At 39.7% G+C, this 24,677-nt stretch overlaps 1 long non-coding RNA gene across 2 annotated transcripts; it reads left to right on the top strand.

Moving 5' to 3' along the window:
- The first annotated feature begins 1,148 nt into the window (after positions 1 to 1,148).
- On the top strand, positions 1,149 to 22,225 carry LOC111931373 (uncharacterized). 2 transcript variants are annotated; one of them, XR_015290223.1, is made up of 7 exons: positions 1,149 to 1,197; positions 2,717 to 2,839; positions 3,933 to 4,188; positions 5,852 to 6,004; positions 12,669 to 12,754; positions 13,593 to 13,664; positions 19,964 to 22,225. It is a non-coding gene; the product is annotated as an uncharacterized LOC111931373 (long non-coding RNA). The 2 variants fall into 2 exon arrangements; XR_002865525.2 differs by lacking the exons at positions 1,149 to 1,197; positions 2,717 to 2,839; positions 3,933 to 4,188; positions 5,852 to 6,004; positions 19,964 to 22,225 and adding exons at positions 14,096 to 14,142; positions 14,477 to 17,208.
- Positions 22,226 to 24,677: the final 2,452 nt, after the last annotated feature.

Consider the following 24,677-nt stretch of genomic DNA (forward strand, 5'->3'; position numbering starts at 1 on the left):
GAATTCTCACCTAAACCACCCAGATCCTTCAGAGTGGCAATCCTAGCACTGTCCAAATTTTATATTGGGGGACACAAAATAATGTGGTGAGCACTTACCCTTTCTGTTAGGGCTGCTATATTCACTATGATACTTACAAATACCCCTAAAGCCAAACTACCCTGATTTTCTGTGCTAAAAATAATAATAATAATTGAATAATTCACCAATTATTCAGCTGATGGCAAGTTATTCTACACAACTTCATAGTAAAGTTCAGTTCCAGAATTTCTCTATGGTACTTTCTTCTTCCTTTTACTAAAGCCAAATATTTGAGTGCAGCCTTCATAGTTATTTTCTAAGCCACTACTCTTAATCTCTGTGTGATACAAGCTGCTCTTAGGTTGTACATTCCAGATAACAGAACTTAAAACAAATGGTTTCACTTGCAGAGACTATCACATAGAGCTAAAATCACTCCAAACTCCGTGTTGCTTTGAGACTTTAATCAGCCACCTTTTGCAGTTAATTGCTCTTTTGGCAGGCTGGAGAAAGGAAATGGAGATTTTTAACAATTTCATATCAACACAAACCAAAAAGAATTTGATGAGACAAATAAAAGGTCTTTTTCCTAACTCAAAGATGCTCTGCTTGCCAAGTACCAGAAGCTTTTTGCAAACATCAGAAGTGGGAGAGGATTTTTTTGAGAAAAGCTAGCTGGATCCCTCTATAATGAAAGATTTTATGCCCTGCCTAGCACATCTCAGCCAGGATGTTCCACCTCAGAGAGCCAGGTTCTTTGTGGAGCTCTGATACGTACTGAAAAGTGACAAACCTGGGTAAATTTGCCTCTCTGTCCATATCCTAGGTGGTATCTGCTCCAGATGTGTACCACAGCATTTCTGACCTTCCCCTCACTGACCAGCACCACAAACTCAGCATTATCAGCGAGCTCTGTCCCCTCCTGAATCACCCAGTAAAAATCTGTGGCAGAGCTGAGCATCAAGAAAGTGACTGCTTGTCATTAATATCCACTTCACTTTAAACTCACTGCAGCCCTGGAAACCTCAGAAGCTGCTATTCCAGTTGCTCATAATGTGCTCTTTGTTTTGTGCTTGGCTTATCTTGGAGCACAATGCAATCTGAAGGAAGTACACCCACTCCCTGATGTTTTCCTTGGGAGCCAGAAATGTGCGTGCGGCGTTGTTTGGGGCAGTGGTGAGTAAAAGCGGAGTGTGTGCTGTGAGTAAAAGCGGAGTGTGTGCTGTGAGTAAAAGCGGAGTGTGTGCTGTGAGTAAAAGTGGAGTGTGTGCTGTGAGTAAAAGCGGAGTGTGTGCTGTGAGTAAAAGCGGAGTGTGTGCTATGAGTAAAAGTGGAGTGTGTGCTGTGAGTAAAAGTGGAGTGTGTGCTGTGAGTAAAAGAGGAGTGTGTGCTGTGAGTAAAAGTGGAGTGTGTGCTGTGAGTAAAAGCGGAGTGTGTGCTGTGAGTAAAAGCGGAGTGTGTGCTGTGAGTAAAAGCGGAGTGTGTGCTGTGAGTAAAAGCGGAGTGTGTGCTGTGAGTAAAAGCGGAGTGTGTGCTGTGAGTAAAAGTGGAGTGTGTGCTGTGAGTAAAAGCGGAGTGTGTGCTGTGAGTAAAAGTGGAGTGTGTGCTGTGAGTAAAAGTGGAGTGTGTGCTGTGAGTAAAAGCGGAGTGTGTGCTGTGAAAGGTGCGGGGGATGGTGGTGGTGGGATGCAGGAAATTGTGCTGGCCTTTAAAGGCTGCAGATTTCAGAGTTCTGACAATTTCTGGTTGAAAATTGTGCAGCCCCAGTAAAAAAACCTCAAGCAGCAGATGCAGAGCCATTGAAGCTTGATGGATGATTTTCCAGGGCTGGTACACCTTGTGCTGCAAGCACACCCAGCCTGTGGAAAGTTCAGCAGCTAAACTGAAACTAACCATTGTTCAAATACTTCTAAAATGAGAGAATCTTGTTTACTTTAACGGTTTCCCTTCCTAAGAGGCAGGCACTGTTTTCCCAGCCTGAAAGGTTTCTCCTCTCCTTAGCATTTCCAAAAGTGACAGGGTCCCTGGGTCCTTACATAACTAGTTCTGATCTCTTCACAATTTATCTTATATTTATATTTTATAACTTAATATACTAAATATATATTTTAATTAAAATATTTATAATATATTAATACATTTACATATTTTATATATTAATTATTTATTAATTATATATGTTAATATATTAATATATTAATATATTTAATATAATAAAATAAACGCATAATATAACATTATAATATTTATAATATAAAAATTAATAATATATATTAAATATATAACTTAATTATATTTTCTATTTAATATAATTTTTATTTTTTGAATTTTTTTCACAGTAAGTCTATGTGAAAAATCCTAGATTTTATTTTAGCCCACAATAAATCCATTAATGTGGAAAGTTTAACTTTACACGTGGCTGGCTTGGGAGGCTACCTGGATCACCCAGATCTAGTGTGTATTTATAGTTTTTATATTACTATAATATAATATAATATAATATAATATAATATAATATAATATAATATAATGTAATATAATATAATATAATATAATATAATATAATATAATATAATATAATATAATATAATCTATTGTATTATTTGCATTATTTATATTATTTATATTATTTATATTATTTATATTGTTTATATTATTTGTATTATTTGCATTATTTATATTTATATTTTTACAGGGATTAAGGAGTACATAAGAGCACAATACAGTGCTTAAGGATTCTGAACTTGCAGAAATCACCATGATCCATATTTCCTACCCACTCCTGTCTATGGCCAATGGTATTGCAGCTGAAATCCAGGTGTGGGTATGGATCTAATCTCACATATGCGTCCATGTTCCCTCTAATGGCTCACCAGGGAGAGAAGGGCAGTCTCTGTTATTTACTAGAGATGTTCTTTATTTGAGACAGTGAGATTTGATCTGAATATCTCCCTGCTCTCCAAAGATCTGTGGGATTTTCTGCCCCTGCACTCTCAGCCTCTACTGGGTTTTGCCAAATGACTTTTCATTTTCTGCTGCATTCTGAATGAAGTTTCAAGGCATCAAAGAAAAGATTATAAAAAAATGATTGAAATCAAAATAATATAATGTTTCCCCCTTTTTTTCTTTTTTTTTCCTAAAAAAACTAAGTAAAGTCACATACAGACACCATGCATGAACCTCATTTTAGAGTTCCTTTAAATTTCACAGGGACTCAGTCTTAAATGGTGAAACTGAAAAGTCATTTGGGATTTGGTTCAGTGACAGGTAAATACCATTGGAGTTCTACTTGCAAGGTCCTGAAAACTCAGTTTAAAAGCTGATCTTGGAAAATCTATGAATTAACAGAAAAAATATTAAGTAGTTTTTCTCCGTTTCTGAATAAAATTCAAACCTTGATTTAGATTTAAATTATAGCTCTGTGTTTTTAATATAAAATACAGTTTATGGACCTTGCTGATATCTTGCTGTATCTTGAACAAAGCAAGTTAGAGTCCAGGCTGTTTTCCTTTTAAATAAATAAACATTGCTGTTTCATTGATGGCTCTTAACAGAAGAGGTCAGCCCCATTGTTTCTGAAACAGCAACATATGATTCTGAAACATAAATTATTAGTATCAACAGCAAAACTCGTGGTGTAGTCAAGCATTTATCACAATGAATGAAAAAATAAACAAGTTATTCCCCCAAGACCTTGGTGCTATTTAGAGATGAATGAAAACTTCATTGAATAAAATAATCAGCTTGAATATTTTTTATTGTTCTGTGATTATTTGAGAGACTATATCTTATTGAAAGATCTGCACATAAAAGTCTTAATTTTTAAAAATGCTCCAAATTGGAGGTTAAGCATTAAATCATGTGGTTTCAATTCCACTTTGATACATCTTAATGTTTGTAATTTTTTCTAGCTAAAAAGTCTTAGTGAAATGAAGAAGTTGGACTTCCTTGTTTTACTATTATCTCATACTGCCTCATCCTTTCTGGAGAGAGAAAGGAAAAAGAGAAGGGAGAGGAAAAAAACTGAAACTGGAGAAAGGAGAATTGAGATGTTTTCAGGACCCGAGATGAAATATTTTGTGCTGAATTTGAAGCATTTTATTCAGTGAAACACCTGTTCCTCTAAAAGTGGTGGTTGCATTTCCTGTGATGTTGTCTTCTACTTAAGTTAGTACCAAAAGAAATTATGTTCATATGTTAATTTTCATGGACTAAGTGACGTCTCTTGCAGTATTTCCATAATTAAATCTCAGGCTGGTGAGATTTAATGTACTTTATTTAATGTACTTTAAATGGCATCTCCTCTGCAGTACCTCAGCACATCAGGGCTTGGCCTGGGGCTTTGTTTTTCAGGCTGTTCCACAAGCACAAAGGAGCTGGCCTGAAGTTTATAAACAGCTTTAAGTAGCAGCTCTGTGCTTTGCTAGAGTAGCATCCATCACAGCCACGTCAGGGATGCAGCAGCGAGCTTTATCTCCTCTCTCTCCCCAGTCCTGTGCTCTCATACCTAGACAGTTGGCTCATTAAAACAAGTGTGCTATTGCTGAGCAAAAAAATAGAAAAAAGAATAAAATAAAAAAAAAAAATAAATTGAAAAAAAGAGAGTCACTGTTTTTAAGACATGGATTTATAGCTCCATGTTGTAATCAGACATCACGGATTCTTTCAGAAGAACCGTAAAACAAGTTTCCTCATGAGAAGGAAAAGAAAAAATAAAAAAAGAAAAAGGAGGGTGTGCTGTCCATTAAGCAATTGTGAAGCTCTAGTTCAGTGCAAGCTTGAGGGGGAAAAGGGGACGTGGCAGTAAATCATCTGTGCAGCTCTCAGCCATAAAGTTTCTTGAGCAGTCAAAACTGCCAGGGCTTGTTTGGATGACTTATTCCTGGGCAGGGGGGGATGGAAGAAAGTTTATAATACAGCTGCAAACTTCTGCTGTCTCTGGTGTCACTGCTGTTTATATTACGTGATAATGTGCTACAGAAACCTCCTTCTCTTTCAGAGGTGACGTTGTTTTGGCCTGACCTTGTTTTGAGATGGTTTCTCCCAGCCCGCGGAGCGGAATGTGGAATTGTGCTGGGGTGGGGAGCAGGGCTTTGGGGAGGGGGCTGCAGAGCCAGGCACGTCAGGAGGGACCAGTGGGGCTCACTGGGGTTTGGGTCAGGCCCTCGAGTGCCTCAGTCCCTCACCCAAGCTGGTGGAGTTGAGTGGTTGGAATGTGCTGAGGGAGGAAGGGAGATGAGCCCATTGGCCTGGGGGGCTGGTAGCTCTTGGCTAATTCACCTGCTGCTCAGAATGGGCTGCCAGAGCTGTCTGTAAAATCATCACAGCCTCACCAGTGGGCTCAGGTTAAAATGCTCATTGCCCATCTTGATTAACAGCATTTAGAATCATAACATCATGGAGTTTTGGTGGAAGGGACCTTCAAAATCATCTTGTTGCCAGCCATGGCAGGGACACCTTTTCCTGTCCCAGTTGCTCCAAGCCCCATCCAACCCAGCCTTGGGCACTGCCAGGGATCCAGGGACAGCCCCAGCTGCTCTGGGCACCTGTGCCAGGGCCTGCCCACCCTCACAGGGAACAATTCCTGCCCAATGTCCCTTCCAACACTGCCCTCTGGCAATTTAAAGCCATCCTGTCACTACACACCCTTTTCAGAAGTCCCTGTCCAGCTCAAAGATCTTCATCACTGTACTTGTATTTCGAATTTTAGTCACTGCAAACTGTGTGCAGTAGTTGGCCATTTTCAGTGGGAAACAGACAGGGATTTATCTGATCTATCTGATTTATCTGATTTATCTGCTTTATCTGATGTATCTGATTTATCTGGTAGGAGCACATGCCTGCCTGAGCCCCAGCAGTGTGTGGGCAGAGCTGACAGTCACTGAGTGAGTGGAGCAAACGCTGAAGCACTGAGAGAAAATCTGCAGAGCAGCAGAACTTGCCCAGAAGGATATTCTGTGAGTGCAGCAAGTCAACTGGCAAGGTAGGGGAGGATGAAGGGATTTCAAATCTGTGTTTTAGACCAGCAACTTGAAAATTCATGAGAATAATTCTAGAACTGTCTCCTAAAGTGTGTTTTTCTGGGGAAATAGAGGAAACTAGGCCCAAATGAGGACTGTATTCCTATTTCTTCTCCTGAAATTCTTTATCCTCACTTTTTCATTGTGCACTGTTACAAGAAAGACATCCAGTATCCTGGGGCCTCTAACTAACGCTTGAGATGAGTATCTTTTAAATTAAACAGAACTCAGCCTGACCTGTCTCTGTCTTAAATTTCTTCCTAAAATGAAATGTACCCTTTAAACAATCTTAGACCCGTGGTTCCCCCTTCTCCCCTTAATCTCAGGTATGATTAGTGCTTAATGGACCTTGAAAAGCACCTCTATTTATAATGGCCACAGGTTGCTCTTGCTTAGATACAATCTCCAATTTTCTGTTTTCTCTTGAAACTAAACCCAAAATAGTGGGACACATACTTGGTTATTATGTTCATATATGCTACATTTTTTTTTCCCCCCAGAACCACAGTCTTTGGTGAATGATTTAATCCATATAACTTCTTGTAACCCAGAAACAATGGGCAGTTTTGTTCTGAGCAGCGCTGATAACGTGATCTCTCTTACACAGATACACCAGGGTATCAGGTGCCAAGGGGCTCTTTCCATGGAGGAGGACATCTGAATCCAGGACATTTATTCTGCATCTGAGGAGGTGCAGTGAGAGCAAGAGACAGGACTCTCCTACCCACTACCTTTTGCTGCACAAAACCCCTCAGAGTCCCTCCAAAACTGACCACCTGTCCTGTGTTATTTCCTGAAAAACAGGGATGAAAGTCCCCAGGAGCCAGTGCTTTAAGAAAATCAACCCAAGGAGGCAAAGCCCCAGACTGTGATTCCAGCACTGTTTCTTGTATTGAATAACACCTTGTGGGTCAGACTTCAGCTCAAAACCTGTGTCAGTTGTGCCCGAGCCTCTCCTTATTGAGAACATGTTTCCAAGGAGCAATCTCCAGATCCCACAGCCTTTCCCAGACCCTCCTGACTCCACTCAGAATAGAAAATGAGAGAGGTGAAGCTCTCAGAGCTGGTAGATGGTCCTGAGGGATGAAATAAACAGTCATTACCTCTGCTAATGACGGTGAATCCCTGTGATGTGCTAATCACGGAGCAACAGTGCCCACATCCAACTGCCTAATTAAATTTCCTAGGAATAGATTACTGTGGGATTACTGGTTTCTCCATAATGGCATCAGATCTAATACAACCAGCCAAAGTTCAGATATATTTGCATTGCTAATGTGGCTGGGACTTATTTCTCTTCCATGAACAATAATGTTGCAGTAATGGCTGGAAGTTCTGGTGGAGGCTGGGGCTGCACCGCTCTCAGGAGTGGAAAAAGACAGGAAAAGTTCATCAAGCCCAGTGCTAAAAGGTGCCTGTATCAAATCTGGAGAGAGCAGTAACCATGCCCAGGGTCTCTGTCTGGTCACTCAGCCATAAGACAAATATATTGTTTATTATTTTTTATAATGCAAAAGCTTTAACATACAATCCCTGCTCACTTGGATTATTTTCAGCTATGCTAATTTTCTAGTAATTAGCATCCCCAGGGCTGGATACCATCTGTTTTCCACAGTTCCTATCACCTGAATATCTAAGGGAAGATTTAAAATACAGTAAAAGCTCCAATGGGACATAAGTGCCTATAAAACATGGATTTTCAGGATCATCTTACTATCAGCACATTCAGAGTGGTTTCTTTGATTCCCCTTCTCTCCCCAGGGTCTTTCCAAACATAGCCAGTGCTCTGTCCTTTTCTCCCTGGCCAAGTCCTGGAAGGTGACTTCATGTGTGGAGCCTCCCCCTCAATCACTGTGTTTTAGGCTTTAGTACATGACTCAGAGGATAAATATTCGAAAACAGGACAATTTCTCAGTGCTGTTTCACTAAGCAACTTAAGGAGGGTGACAAGGCCAGTGAAGTTTTGATTTCAGATGCTCAGCATGGAATGTGGCTGTGCACAATGAAAGTGGTGAAAAATCACCGGCTGCACAACATATCCAAATTTGCTTAAACGTATTTCCAAATTAGAATAATTTGGATTCTCCATAACTGAAAGCTGCTTCAAAAGCATTCTCTATTTTTAGATCATTACTGCTATTTCAGAATGTTCTAATATTACATGATTTAAGTCCCTTGCAGCAATTACACTGGTAGGCAAAAATTGCCTGGAAAAATGAGGCAATTTCAAATGTGTCATTTGATAAAAATGAATAGAGAAAATAGAAAATATTCACCCACATATAGTATCTTGTCCAAGGACAGCTAGACAAGCAAGCTGGAGCGATTAAAGGAATCTAAAAGTGAAATAATTAGTGGCTGCAGTAGATGGAAAGGTGAAATAATGGTTAAGAAGTGAGAGCTACAAACAGTAAGACAGTGAGAGAAAAAGGATGGGAACCTGTGGAGAATAACACTCCTTCACTCTCTTCCAATCCTAGAGCTCCTTATACTTGATGGGATGCTCTCTTATTCTCAATTTTCCTCTTCTAAACACTCCTCATAATGATAGCTGTCAGGTTTAGGGTATTTTTAACTCTTGGGTAAAATATTTAGAGAATAACTCTATAGACTTCTGATACTTGGTGTTATTTTTAATAATAGTAGCTCAGGATCTGAAACCTCAGGTCTGAAATCTGAAAACAATGCTGTGAAAACTCAGTTTTGTATCATAAATTTAATGATAAATTTTAATAATCCATTGGCTGGGTGTTTCCACATGTAAGTTTGTGTATAGATATTTACATTCTAATTTATATGGTGAGGAAAAAGTTCTTTTTTTTTATTGCTGATTGATGATATTTGAGGTATGTGAAGTATTTTTTTGCAGTGCTTTTTTTAAAATAATGCTGAAATTATTTACACATAAATTACTGATAAGGATTTTATTTTCATTGCTCACTGAAAAATGCAAAAAATGTGAACCACATTATCTAGCAAGAGACTAAAAAACCCAGAACTCCTCTCCTTTATTCCCCAAACTCATATGAGAAACAGGCCAAGGATGCTGTGGTACAGAGAAATGAGCAGATGGGTCCTTATCTGTGCTGTGCATCCCAGACCCTGAGTCCTGCTGCAGCTTAAATAATTATTATTTCCACCATTCATAAAACATAATGTTGAAACAATGAAATCAGCTTAAACAGAGGTTCAACTTTGATATCATTGAACTATGCAAAAGGCCCCTCTGCAAGCAACTTAATTCTCCCTATGGGATATAACTGAGACAGAATGAATCCTAAAAGCCTTAAGAAGAGTAGGGCAGGGGTTTTTGAAGGGGATCTGCCCCTGAACACCCGACTGTCTCTGTCTGGAGATGGGCTCTGAGCTGCAGGAGGTGTGTTTGAAATGCTCCACCTGAGCTGGTTTGCCCCTTCAAGAAGAAAACCCTGAGTTCTGAGGGAATCCAAGCCCTGGTGCAGAGTACAAATGTTGGGAAAACTTCACTGGCGTCATTTTTGTTTCTATGCCCAAAGACTGTACCCAATAAATCAGAATTTTTTTGCCTGTTGCACTCTTAATGTTCTGGGCTGAGACTCCTCAGCTCAGGTTGCATTGAGAAATGCTCACCATGGGGCTGCTCAGACTGAAAATCACGGCTTGTATTTGAAATGATGGATCTTTAACCCACTGGACACAGCATTTCACTCACTAGCTGTTAGCTACTGCAATTAGTGTTTCTAATATGAGTTTCTTGATTTCTTTATTCTGATTTCTTTGTAGCTTTGTTACTCCCTGAGCATCTCAGTGCCTTCAGCAGGTACAGTCAGGAGACAAAGTACTATTTTTTAAGGGTGTTTCAAGGACTTCTTGTGTAAGTAACACAGGGGCTGTGACTTAAAGTGGTCAGTTGTTTGATATTTATCATGGAAGGGACTGCAGTTACCACAGAAATAAATTCTCCCTTTCCACAAGTCTGTCAGCGATGAATAAACAAATATTATGAGCATCACAGCTCACAGAGTGCTTTATTTTTGTGAAACAGCTGAGGGGACAGAGCTGTTGTGACAGAGTTCTTTGGTGGAGTTGCACATTTTTGGGTTTTTGTGCTTTATCTGGTGCTGGTTGCTTTCCCAGGTCATAGCTGGGAAATAAGATGAGGTCTCATGTTGTCTAAGAGCTGGTGAACACCTGAAGTGCAGCGGGCTGCAGTTTTCTGGAGATGGGTAACACCTGACTCGCTGTTGCTGTAGATTTTCTGCTACACACCCTCCTCTCGGTGTGAACAGCTTCCTCCAGGGGTTTATCTGCAGATTTGTGAATAATCCAGGGATCCTGTGCAAGTCCTTGCACCTTGCACGGCGGGGATGCAGCGGCGCAGCGCCTCGCTGACAGATCCTGCTCCGCTGATGCCAGCAGCTCACACCTATTGCAAACTCCCAATCTGCCCCACCAGAGATTATTGAGGCTGAAAGAAACATTTGCTGGATTTCTGCTTGTCTCAGATTGTTTTCTCTTTGAGGACAATCTCCTAAACAATCTTGCTGCTCTTAATGAGAGAAGCACGGAGTGTTTATTGTAACCTGCTTTGAACCGCTGGCGGCTCCAGAGGAGGGAGGGCTTCGAACAGAGCCTGTCTTGTGCCAAAAAGTGAGCTCTGGGCAGAGCAGGGCCGAGGTACAGGAGCAGGGCAGCGTTAATAAAAACACTGCAAATGAAACGTTAGCGTGGGGTGGTGAAAGAGCTCAATTTTATTTTGTTTTCACACATTAGGTTTTGCTTAAAGCAGACAAGTACCAGGGAGAGCGTTCTGAAAAGAGGCTTTGTATAGGAGCTGGGGCTCTATCCATCAGATTTGTCATTTCAGGAATGCAGCCAGATGTATTGACTTACTAGCAATTGCATTGGTGCCATCTGGCCTGCTGGAGGCTGTATTAAAGATGGAAAAAACTGAACAGAAAGAAATGAAACTTGTTCATCACGCCATTACCCTAGCTGCTTATTTAAAGAGGGAAAAAATGTAACTTCTTGGCAGGGGGTATGCTGTTTGAAAATAAAATAGGAGGTCTTAAGGACCACAAGTCTCAAAACCGAGCACTGATGTTTATGTGCAGACATGAAAGCTGGGCCTCACTGTTGTCATTTTGTGTATTTTTTTTTTTAATAGAAAAATGCTTTCAAATCCTACTGTTCCGAGTCATGGAGCAAAAAACTCCCAGAGACCCCTCACTGCAGCTTTTATCCTTGCTCATTCTCAGTCCTCCCCATTCCAGTTTAGCTGTCTGAATTGTCTCCTCCTCTCAGGAACTGAATTTGTAGGTGCTGTGCTTCCTATGGCTGTCCCAGGAGCATCTGCAGAGCTTTTGGATCATTTCTTTTTGGACTTACCAGCATCAGTCTGTGAGCAGAAGTGCTATGCCTAGTGCAGCAATAGTAATAATACTTTCCTAAATACTGAAACTCCTAAATGTACTTAATTTAATTAATAAATCAAATGAATCCATATTCCAAGTGTTTCCTTGCATTTCACACAGAAAATAGAAATTTTTCAGTATAGAAATGCATTATGGCTGCAGGGTAAGAAATGTTCACCAGCCTTACTGGTGTATGATTTTAAAGATGCTTTTATTCATATTTAATTTTACAATTAGTCTTCTTGAATCAGTGCCATCTTGTTGGGAAGTTATTCCATTTATTTCACAGAATAAAGCTATGGGTCTGGACCACCTCCCACCCGAGCTAATGGAATTTGGACCGACTCCTATAAGAGCCCAGGGAACAATTCCTAGGTATTTTCAACCTTCAGCCTCTGTTGAAGGGCAGAAGAAATATTTAATTACTGAAAAGTAATTGTACATAGTTGTATATATAGTTTTCAGTGCACTCTCACAGACATACTAGTTCACTTAGTGTCGCAATAAAAGTTGTTTACAACTACTGACAGAAATGATGAAACGAAAGACCAGAGTCTTTTTTTAAAAAGAAATATTTTTCAGATCTGCTCTGTTCTCTTCACTTCTTTTGTTTTTGCCATTTAAGATAGAAAGCTCTCGAGGGCAGGGAAGTGGAACTTTGTAAAATGCTGAAGTGCTTGTGGGTGAAGTCAGTGTTTTAGCACTCCCAAACATATGTGTTAGAAGAACACATGATAGTTTTAGGATTTCTACAACCATGAAACCTCCACTATAGCACTGCCAGGGTCTTCAATGTGGGATTTTTTTTCCTACAAGATGAGAAAAGCTGGCACCAATACTGGAAAAGTCAACAGTGACTAAATACCCTTAAAAGAAGATGTAATGTTCTTACTCATACCAAGTCATGGAGCAGTGTGAAGAAAGACCCAGTCTAGCCCTCATTAAAGGTCAGAATAATGATTTCTGTCCACTGCAGTGAAATCTGGTTTGTTCCTTCCAAGGGAAAAGGGAGCAGCATCCCCTGGGCAGGAGCATGAGCTGGTACCACACTGTGCTCTCGTGTCTGTAGCCCTGAGATCCTTTAAGGGTGCTCCTAAAGTGGGACTGGACTGAACATCCCCAGTGCCTGAACCAACTCAAGTGAGCTCCATCTGAGTTTGGGAGAGTGTCTGTGATACCTGTGTCAGTCCCTGTTTGTGATTAGTGCTGATTTCACCCCATCTCCCTTCATCAGCACAGAACAGCCCCACCTGAGCCCAGAAAGTGGATGTGGGATTGCCCTGAGCTGCTTCCCAGTGCCTGCTGAGGAACATGGAGAAGGTTTGTTGCCACTTAGCTTTTAGTAATTTGCAATGTTCTGAAAATGATTTTAAACAATGTTGAAGATTATTTCCCCCCCCCCCCATCTCAAAAAAAAAAAAAAATCAGTATCTCTGGTAGAAATGTCTGGATTATTCCCCTCAAGGCTTAATTAAAGGACTTAATCTCTGTGCCTTTTATTTTGTAAATTCAGAATGTTGACATTATTATTGTTAGGAGTAATCTCATGATCCCAGGCAGGAAGTGGGGAGGGCTCAAGCATATGACACACAGGACAAAGTGCTCCTCTGCTCAGGAACCGCACACTGAGCGGAACAGCGAGGGGACACAACATTCTGGGAAAAGGAAAACATTGCCATTTCTCTGCAGGGAGGCTCTGCCCATGCAGAGGCTGCCACCAGACACTGGCAGGAACAGAAACACTCCCAAAAACCACGGTTAAGTTTTGAGGGAAAGAGGGCAGAGCATAAGCTTGGAAGTTGAAAGAAAAACATTGGAACAGTGGCAGGAGGAGCTGTCAGATTTACATCCAAGGAGGGGGTGCAAAGATTAGAAGTAAGAGGAATAAACAAATTAACAAGCAATGCTAAATAAATACAGGCATGTAAATATGTTGCTGAGAACAGTGTAAGCTGTCAAATCTTCCACCATTTTTTTCATTCACTTGACATATTTTATATGTTATTTACCTGCACAAATAGAAGCACCTTCTCCATGTTTTTTAGCAGTATAGCATCCATAATGTATAGTAAGAGTAGTAAAATGTGTGAGAGAAGGCAGGAAAACTTCTATTCCTTATTGTCTAGAGTGGTTTATTGTTTGATATTTCTTTTTTTAGTGCACTTTTAACACCCAGCAACAGAGAGTGAGAGCTGCTGCTGTTCAGAAGGCACAGATTCCATCTTATATGGTGAGTTAAAATGGGATTTTAACCTGGACTTGGAAAAGTTTATTGTACACCAGAAAACTTAAGAGAATACCGTGGCAAAATCCCTTAAAAAAGATCTAGAAAGCTGTTGTAATAGAAACAGACAGGACTCTTGTTTCTCTTGCAGAAAAGCTAATTCTTTATTCACATAGCTCATATTTATAGGAAATATCAGAAGACACTCTGTTAAATCTAATTGGCTATCAATACACTGACACTCAGTTCATTGGTTGGCAAATGGCATTTTTGTATGTCTATCAAATATCTGTGTTTCTAGATTGTTTACATATTTTCTTCATTGATTCTCATGGGACAGATGCCTTGTTTTTGCAGGTGTGAATGGTTTTGTTACCAGAACAGATTGTTGTGCTAACTGACTTTCATTTTTATGATTTTTTTTTTCACATGGGAAGTTACAAGCCAGCTCTTAACTGCATTCAGCTAAAGTAACAGGCCTAAGGTATGATACTATAAGGCTTTTTTTTAATAAGATTTCTCCTTATATGCAACAGAAAAACTGTAGCAGCACATGTCCACATGTAAATATTTAAACCAAACATGTGTTTTAGTAGCCTTGGACCACTCTGAAACCAGTGGGTATTTTCTCAGTGTATATGAGAGCAGTTTTCTGTCAGTCTGCTTTTTATTAACATAAACAGTCCAGTGGTAGTGACACAGGTAGTGACAAAAGGTGTATTTATGGTAAATAATGGACTGACAAATGGGAGAACTGTGCAAGGGACAACTTTCATGTGTACTTTTTTGGTGATGCATGACCTACCCTTACTCCACAGGTCTTTTATCATCTCTACATGAAAGAAACATGTTTTAACCTAGCCCACGTGGACTTGATAGCTCTATCTTTGTAGCCTTTTCTGCAGTACTCCCCAATGGCTGATAATAATATGTACTCAACCACCTTTAGGCCACTGTTGGGTCGAATTGGAAAAAATACAGTAGTTCCCAAAACTTAAAACCCCTGCAGAGGTGACAAGAGGAAAAATAAAGTGTAAGTCCAGGCAAAATCCTAGAGGTGGTGTAGTCAGGTGGCCAGCAGGTTTAGTGGTGATCTGAGGGGGATTGAATGCCTCATGCAAAGAGGGTCTCCACACAGAGCTGCTGACAGCCTGCACCATTCCTGCTTTTCTTGCTGGGAGTCTGCACTTTCTGGGAGAATCCTGCTGTCCGTGGAGGTATGTTCAAGGCAGAAATTTTAAACCTTGTATTGAGGAAGATAAGACAAAATTTAGCTGGTTTATTCCTGAAACTCCTCTGGAAATGGATCCCATGGGGTCAGTGAGGAGAAGGTCACCCTGCTTTGTACTCCAGCACACCAAGACTTTGCTCCTTCTACCTGGGGAAATGAAGATGCAGTCCTTCGACAATATTTCTTTTTTGAGTCGAGATTTCCAAGATGAAACATTCACTTTGTGTATTAGGATTAAAATTAATAATTCACAACTTAATGAGAAATTCATCCAAGATCTGTCACTTCTGCCAAAACCAGGGTCTGATAACTGAAAGGGCTGTTGTTGTTTTTCCCCTTGGTGAAGTTCAAGTTTCTATGCTTTTAAGTGCTTTATTGTGCTTAGGTGATGCACTGGATTTATTTTTATAAAGATGTTATTGCTTCTCTATTTTTTTTTCCAATTAACTGACCACTCTGCTGTGTGCATTTAATGTACACTGACAGTAGTACTTTGAATTTCAGGAAATCGAGTTTCTTTTATTCTTATGCTGCTCTTTTCCCCCACTCCATAATGCCTGTATTAAGCACAAAGACAACCTGGATTTTGCAATTAAAAGGAAAGTAATTTGATGATGCACACACAGAGCAGTGGGGCACGTGTGTGTGCACATAAACACCGGGGTATCACATGGAAGCTCTTAATGAAACCCTTATGATATGAATAATGCTCAGGTTACAAATGCTACAGCTTATCTGGTACGTGTGGTAGGTGATAATAACTCTGCAATTCAGTCAGGGTAGGAAAGCAATTTTGGTAAACATAATACCTGAAAGCAATTTTCAAATTATGCCCTGATTTCTAACGCATAGTAATCTCCAAAACATTTGGGTTATTTTTCAGATCCCATTTCCAGTTTGTGTTGGTGGATTTTAACCATTAGTGCCACATTGCTTGCCACCTCAAATCCCTCAGAGCTTGTGTGTGATGCTTTAGAGGGTTCTTGTTTTCTGAGCAAGCCCTCAAGCAGAATGCTCCTTACACTGGAAACAGAAACATGGAAAACAGGGACAGATCAATTATGGCATGGATTCAAATGCAACATAAACCAGCTTTGCACTGAAAACCTTTAAGGATTTTCTGAATGACAAGGGAACTTCTGAGCGTGCAAATGGGCTGTTCTTGAGGCCAGTGCAAAACTTGGCCATTCCTGTTTGGCCTTTTCTTCTAAAACTGGAAGATGGAGAAATTGCACCTTCCTTACTAATCACCTTTTGGAAAAGCTGATAAGTAGTTGAGGAAGGAATCCTGTCCCTGCACCAGTTTACTTTTCTCCATCCTCTGTGCTCTTTTTTGCCCAAAGGCAGGGAATAATTGTCCTTAATCCCCAAGTGTGGTGGGGAGTGCTGCTCAGCTCTTCCCTCCTGCTCAGGTACCCACAGGGACAGTCCAGCCTTCCCCTGGAGCAATTACAGGGTTGGACCTGAGCAGAGCAGTATCAATGGCGTTCTAAAAGACACAGTTTTACTATCCTGACATAAAGGCCTTACACTATCGAAATTCTTCTTTAACTGTGCCAGGAAAATAATTGAAAGCATATTTAGTGTATGGATATAGAAACCTACAGGAATTTTGTTGGTCTTGTGGTTAGCGGAGGAAAGATGTGGAGAGACATTTAAACCAAGAGTTTCTACAAGCCATATATTCATGTTCCTGAAATTTGAGAGAATACATTTGACAGCACACTCACTTTAAAAACTGGGTATGAAGTTCTTTAGGATTGTTCTTGTGTGCCTTTGTCTGCCTCAGTAATGGTTTTGGAGAGAGAATTTTGGTCACTGTTCAAGGTTTGTTCAGGGAAGGCAACTTAGACCTGTTCAAGGTTGATACATTTCTAACTTGACCACAATGAGATGCTTTTCAGGTAATTCAGCTTAGCTGAGCCCTTTTTTTCCAAGCAGAATATCTCTGAATGTTGCAGTTAAAGCAAACCTTCCATTCAGATCAAAGTGTATAGGCTGGCTCTGTGTTATCACCTGACAACATTATCGTTGGGAATATTAAGCTGTCAGCAGCAGATCTGGAGGAACCACTTTCCCAGCCTGCAGTGAATTATAGAGGATGGGAGTCTATCACACATAAAAGTCTTTCCATTTTCTAAGACTGTATCTAATTCTAATAGTTTCAATCTGACCTCAGACTGGATTTTTCTCTTGTTTTAAATCATGATCAAGAGACCTTCTTAGAGCTTAGCTACAAGATTTGTAACCGTTCAGCACATTTGTGTATGTATTTATGTTGTTTTTAAGATATATTTAAATATTGCATGTGCCAAGCCTGTGTGTGGAGCCAGTGGTGTCTTTTTGCTGAAAAACTCTTTCCTGCTCTATTTTTTTCCTTTTCTTGTTTTATTCCTGATTAATATGTTGTTTGCAGGGCTTTGTGCTAACACACACGTCGTGTGGGACTGAGCGTGGGTCAGTGTCAAGTGGGACAGGATTAGGATGTGGGAGTTTGCTGGCATTAATTCTTAGCAAGTAGGATTAGGATAAAGCTGTAATTGAACAGTTCAACTAAGCTGGGATTCATCAAGAGATTTGCAAAAGCACATTATAGTGGTCAATGAAAGGAAGTTTTAAACTATCAAGACAGCATGATTTTGCAAAGCTCCGATTGCAGAGAGGCAGGGTTAAGCACTTCTCTTGTCTTGCATGTACAAATGTGAGATTCTTTGCTGGTTTAGGCATCCCAGTTTGTGCCTCTGAATGCTCAGAGATAGTGGGACAATGAGAAATGAAAAAGTGTTTTGTCTAAGAAACCTCAAAAAATGGCGAAGGTGCCATAGTGTTTAATGCAGTCTCATTAGAGGCGTGTAATCTGAAACTGAAGGGAGTTGGAAGTGATAAAAAAAATTCAAAGGAATTTTAAAGAATTACTCCAGCAATTCACTATTTACAGCCCCAAAATTTCACATATTTCTCTAATCCTGCCAGGTACCCCAAAATGCCCCCACAGAACACAGGCTCTGTGGTGGTGCTCTGGGCAGGGCTGATGTGTGAACCCCCACTGCAGAGAGGCTCCTCTTAACCCTGGCAGGCAACCCCAAAACTACAATGCTGAAAAGTCCACAGTGCTGATAAATCCCTAAAAATTCCACCCTGTTTTCACCTAAATCCACATTCCAGCCACCACGCCGTTGGCACACGTTAGAGAGAGCGGTTTCATTGTGTAACTTCTCTTGGCTGTGCTTGAGTTTTACATTTTTTTAAAAAATGAGAACAAAATAATAGCTTTTGATGACATCATAGCTGTGGCTGAGATTAACCCTGCTCCCCTGTGGGGTGTTGGTGAGGGTTTTGCTCCATCAGCTCCAGGGATGTGAATATTTGTGCTGTGCTGGCAGCAGGCCAGGTCCTATGATTGTTTTATTGGGTGTCCAATGTTATTAAGCCCCTCTGTGTTTTTTCCCCTTTCGCTTTTTACTTCTGAACTGCTTTTCTGTAACCAATTTGCATTACTTTATGTTAAATTTCACGTGCCATGTGTCAGCTGAATTACACATCAGATCTAAAGATTCCAAGCCCCTTTGAATTCTTCTTGGTGGCTATGCTATATTTACTATTCACTCACTCATGTGTGATCAAGGAATTTAACAAGTTTTCAACTGTTTTTCATGTCTGAGGATATCTATACACAGTATAGATTTAAAAAAACCCCAAACCTGTAAAGCTCCAAAAAGGGAACATTTAGGGATAACTGGCAATACGATTTATACCCTGCTTTATAACAATCCTCTTGTGTTCTGGCCTTTATGTGCATTCAGCAATTGCATTATTTTACTGATTTATGAGGACAAAAAAGTCCATTCTTTATGTCTGTGAAATGCATAGCAGAGAGAAGTCTTGATATTGTCTCAGGAGAGCCAGAGGGGCACTGGAATATACAGATCATTAATAAATTATCATCGTAATAATGTCAAGTTGCTACACACCAATCTCCATGAAATCCAGAATGGGCTTGAGGTTGCAAAAATATGTATCTTTTCTCAAAGCCTCAAAACAATTTTATTGTGGTTTATATTGTAATTCAGCCATGTTGATGCGTTTCTATGGCTCAGTAAAAATAATGATGTGGGCTGTATCCCAGTCCCAGAAAGTCTGAATTTCTAAGGATTCAGCAATATCACCAGATCTGACATCTTACTTTCCATCAGTTCTCTTGAGTCCTGCGTGGGCCACCCATGAAGTTGTCCAAATTTTTGTCTGAGGTTTTTCTGAACTGCTTTTTCTTGGGATTAACATAGGTGTGTTGAGTATGATTGCCATCTTTATATCTGGCATGTTTCTCTAAATCAGAGACAGCAGAGGGTTGAATGACTTTCTCCTGCTCTTCCATCCAGCTGAAGTCAGCAGAGTAAAGATGGTGCAAGGAGGGTCAGAGTCAGGCTCTTAGTCACGATAAATTTCCTTGTGCTGGTGGCAGAATGCTCAGAATGCTTTGAAGTGCTGGTTTTTCAGAGTTCACAACAGTTCATTTCAGCTCCAAATAAAATATTATCTGACTTTGCTGGCTCTGCAGCACCAGGCGAGGTAACAGTAGAGCTGTTCTGAGTCGTTTTACCAATCCAGTTTTCTTACACTGCTTTCTTTATTGGAATTCGTACAGAGCTTTCTTTAAACACAGCTTTGCACTGAAGAAAAACAAAAGAGTGTTTATACAAGACAATAGGGCAGACATCATTTACTGTATAGGGTTGATTTTGAGTTTATGCAGCTAAGACAAAGGGAAATGAACACCCCCATGTGGTATAACCTCTGCAAGAGTGTAGCTTTTGTTATTTTAAGGCTTGAAACGCCATACTTTTTAAAGTTTAAATTATTGAGGAATATACTCTACAGCATGTTCTTTGTTCTGCATAACTGGAGCACAATAGTTTCCTTATGGCTTTTAATTTAGGATACACTCAAAGCAAGACAACCTCCTCCTTTCCTGATGCAGTTTGCAACACGGCAGAAATGTCATTTATCCCAGTTCTGAGGCTTAAAGAACTTTCAGCAGCTGATTTTTTAATACTTTTTTTTTGTTTGTTTTTAGGTCTAACACTGTCATCACTAAGGCTTAAAATAAGCCCAGTTGCTGAACAGAATCCCTTAAACATTCAATCTTTAATTCTGATGTCTCTATCTTCTTTCCTTCTCACTGTCTGCTGTGTGAAATTTGGAGTGAAAGAGTCTCGTGGGGCTCTTCTGAAGCTTATGAAGCTGTGTGTAAGAAAGGGTGAGGACAATGAGGAATTTCAGGACCTGTGCACATGGAGGGATCCAACAGATTGCAGCTTTTCCACTTCCATCTTCCAGCTCCATGTTGCTTATGGGTGAAGAAATAATGTTCTAAGATAACTGGGTAAAGCACAGAAAATTGAAAACTAAGCTGTTTATTAGTAAGATAAAAAAGAAATGTTCCCTTAATATGTTAGGGGCTGAAAAAACATACCTGACTCCAAAGTTATATATATGTGATCAGCATGAATCCCCACAAAACTGACCTCAGAACAACACTAATATCAGGATACAGTAAATCCAAAGAAATGTGAATAGTGTCTGCAAGACTAAGAATTTATTTTCCATATTTTTATGTCTTTTGTCCTGCAGGTCATTATAATATTACCTTGAATGCATTTCTGCACAGAGGGTCAGAAATGTCTTTATGTGTAGCTCAGGAACTGACATCCAGGTCTGGGAGAGTTTGTTGGCCTTGTCTGAGTTCAGAACCAATTCCATAAATCATATTTGGACTAACCATGCTGTACCTACCTATATAAGTAACAGATTTTCTGAAGTGAAAACTCTCAGAATCTGAATAGGCAAGTGGAAACCTGGAGAGGTCAACTGAGAGAGCAATCAGCTACTGCAAACCAGTCCTGGCAGAGCTTTGCCTAATTTCTTATTAAAAAAAGAAAAATTGGTGGAGAAAAGGGACTGTTTTATTATATAGGTCTCACAGCATCTCTCAGTGGTTTAACTGCTAATAGGTAACTACAAATATTCCAGCTGAAATATGTGCAGGGAGGGCACATTTTTCCATTAGTAATGTTGAGTTTTCTCAGAAAAAGTTCAGGTTCTGCAAATAAAAATCAGCTTCAGATGGACTATTTATTACTGAGAAATTGCAGACTTGAATGCGTAGAAGACATGATTGCTTTCTAAAGAACAAAAGAGTAATGCTTAAATTGTTCTCCTAAGGGCTGAATGCTCCAACCTTACCTGCCTCAGCTGCCTCCCAAACCTGCCAGGCTATTTTTAGTGAGCTAGAGACTGAAAGCTTCATTTTGAGAACTTCAAACAAAGTATAAATCAAGATCGTTCAGTGATAAAAAAGCTTGGCTGGGGACTTCTATTGGCTTTTCATTATGAAATACAACATGAGTGGTTTGCTTGTTTTTTGTTGTTTTTTTTTAATGGGCACAAATGTTACTTTTCACTGGCTGTCAGAAATGGCCTGTTTCAGCTTGTTCTACAATTGACCATTGTGATAAGCCAGTGAGTTTGGTCTTTTCATCCACTAGAATGAATAAACACTGGGATTTTGTTCATCTTTTAAATCCATTATATGGTATTTCCCAGGGGAGGTAGGCTTTGTATTTACTTGTGTGACAACTCTTTGAAATATGGCATTTTAAATCATCACCTTCTTCCCAAAGAGGCATTTCCAACAAACCAAGAGTTTGGCTTTATATGTACACTTCAAGGGCTAAAAAATTTCCTTAATGTGAAGACACACTGTAAGTTTAATTAAATGCAGGGCTACTGCACGATTAGATCAGTAGTCTGTTTATATCAGCAATACTTTCCAGAAAGAGTTTTGACAACCAGCTGCTGAAAATAGCTTCAGAAAACCTCCAATGAAAACCAGCAGTAAAAAAAATCCCCAAGACTAATTCACAAAGTAAAGAAGGAGTAGCTGAAGACCCTATCTCAGCTTAGTTTAATGCTGGCTTCTCTGTGGAATGATTTGTTTTGATGTTCTAAGGGAACTGTCTTGATGTTTTATATACTTATTATTTCATATCTCTTTAAAGCTGCCACAGAGATTTGAGTGTGAAATACTTTTTCAATTTGTGACAGACCGTGGATGAGGACTGTACAAAGAAGAGATTTCAAAGAGACACAATTGCAGTATTTCCATGTGTGACAGGTATTTCTTTGCTGAAGTCTTGGAAAAGTGGTGGCAAATCAAAAAAAGAGAGGAGGTGCCACAAAAAAAAAGGAAATATTTCATGAGGAAGTACCAAGTTCAAGTAGAGAGATGCTGTCCTGAGGTTTATAAACATTAAACTCTTCTGCATTATTGGTGCCACCAGTGCTTGAGTCATTTATTTGCCATTGATTAAGTTAGTCCTAATTTTCTGTTTTAATGCACTGGCACGAGAACTTAATCAGCCATTGCTTGAACAAAGTAACTACTGAGATAGGAGAAAAAATTCAACCTAGGTCAGTGCATTTCTAGTTCAAACATAATCTGTATTTAACCTTTCTCTCATGGGTTAGAATCTCATATTATTGTCTCAAGACTTTTATTCTTGTTTTCCTAAATAATTATCTGGACTACCTGACTTGGTGCTTGGCCATCAAACTTGCTGGGTTAGGAACACCGAGGAGAGGTTAATGTGCTATCCTGCTGCTGATTGTGTCAGAATGGGCTAGGCCTGTGAAATATAAATAACCAGGATGCCAAAGCAAATATTTCGATTCCCTTGAACTCATTAGTAAAAGTTGGTTTTAGATGTGATGGGATGCAAGCTATTACTTGGAATAGATGGATAGATTAGGATGGATGGAATTCATGCACGTGGCAGGTCAGTATCTATTGAAACTTAATATTCCCTTGATGAAAGCTCAAAAATGGCTTGATTTATGAATGCATTCTTAGATACCAATATTTTGTTTGATATTTCATCACTCACAGGTAGGATGTTTTTTTGTTTCAGTCCTTTCTGAGTTCTGATCTTGAACGGAAATAAGGTAAATCTATTAACTGGCTCATATTTCATGCTAAAAGGGGAATGACAGCCATAATTCAGCATGAACACCATGTAGAACTTCACATAACTTATGGAGGCTAAAGTTAAAACACAAGCAGCCCATCAGAATCTGAGGAAGTATCTGGTGCATTCTTGTTTCTCTTGCTTAACAGTGAGCTGCCATTCAGCCTCAATTAAACTGCCAGAGCTGTGAGATAATAACAGCAGGAAATTCTTGAAAGATAAATTTAAGATGGTAGCTACAACTGGACTTCTCTGAACTGATTACAGTTCTAATTGTACTGTGAAGCATATTATGGTAAAGCTGACATAAATTTTTTGTTAAAAAATGTAGTAGAAGAAAACCTCATATCTCACTTCGCTCCCCAATACATTCACTCTTGAGCTTTGTTTGCAGCTTGCAGAGGACAGGGTTTACTTGAGCTGGTGATGTTTTGAGTCCCTTCTGCCTCCCACTGCAGAATGCATTCCACAAGTCCTCGTGTCACTCTGCCTGGCCATTCCTCCTGTTGCTGTGCCAGGGTTTATCACCGCTCACTCCTGGACAGTGTTAATGGTGCAGTCACTTCCTCTCAGCCAAACAACCCTAACACTCACCAGACTTCCCTGCACAAGTCAAGTATCCTTACCTGAAATGGTAAAAAAAATAAAAAACACAAAAAAATGTTAATCCTGCTTATAGAGGGAGTTTTGATAGATGCTGAACACCCCTTTGAAAGATTAATGCAAGGAAAAATTGTCATTTTGGATATCTTAGAAGAATTTCAACTGTGTGATGCTTCACAATATGGTTTTAAAAAAAAAAACTCTTATGGAAACAAGCTCCTCATTTTCTTCTTTTACTACCAAAATACCTGTAATTTAAATGGAGATGAAAGCCAAGCTAACAAATGATGGAGGGGTGAAACCAGTGATGTGTCACTGCCCAGTGCAGTGCCAGTCTCAGTGTGGTGTAGTGGGAACTGACCATTCTCAAACAACCCTAATTCCCAAGTCATTCTCTTCTTTTTGGTAACACACAAAACGTGTTCTATTAAGGGAGTCACATGGGAAAAGCCTTTAAGCCTTAAAGTCAATGCCAAGGCAGACAGAAGTGTTTGTAGATATGCAACTGAAAATCTGGGGTGAGGGGGGGGAAGTTATTTTGGGGGAATCCTGGGAAACTGAAACAGCTGTAGAACTTTTGTTGAAGATAAATATTTTTACATCAACCGATTTCTTAGTGGTTGGTGACGAGATACTGATGTTTACCTTTGGAAAACAACCACTGTGATGCCAACTACACCAAGTAGTGTATGCACATTCAAAGTGTTCCATCTTTTTATTCACTTAGGCTTGACTCCATGAGAGAAAATGTTTCCCATTGTTCACAGATGAAGGGAAAGTTTGTAAGTCAGAGCCTCCCAGTATTTGTGATATCAAGCCAATTCAAAACACTGGCACAGAGAATTCCCAGTTTTTCTCTTGGTATTGGTTGGAATATCAATATCTGAGGGCTTCTGTTGGGTAAATTAACCTTGTGGCAGAGCCACCTCCACTGTGTGGAGAGCAATAGAAGCCAAAATCCTAAATGGGAAGTGGGGAACTCTTTTGTGATCATGGCATTTTTTCCAAAGTGGATTGAAATGGAATTTTGATCTATAGGTATATTCAGAGGGGAATGTTATTGTAACAAGACTTTTTAGAGTGGATCCTTTCCTCTGGGTTTGTCCTGGAAACCCTGAGGCCAAAGAAAGCTTCATTATGGAAGTTTTCCTCATAAAAATG

Source organism: Cyanistes caeruleus, chromosome 8 (assembly GCF_971803275.1).
Source record: "Cyanistes caeruleus chromosome 8, bCyaCae1.hap1.1, whole genome shotgun sequence".
Classification (NCBI taxonomy): Eukaryota; Metazoa; Chordata; class Aves; order Passeriformes; family Paridae; genus Cyanistes; species Cyanistes caeruleus.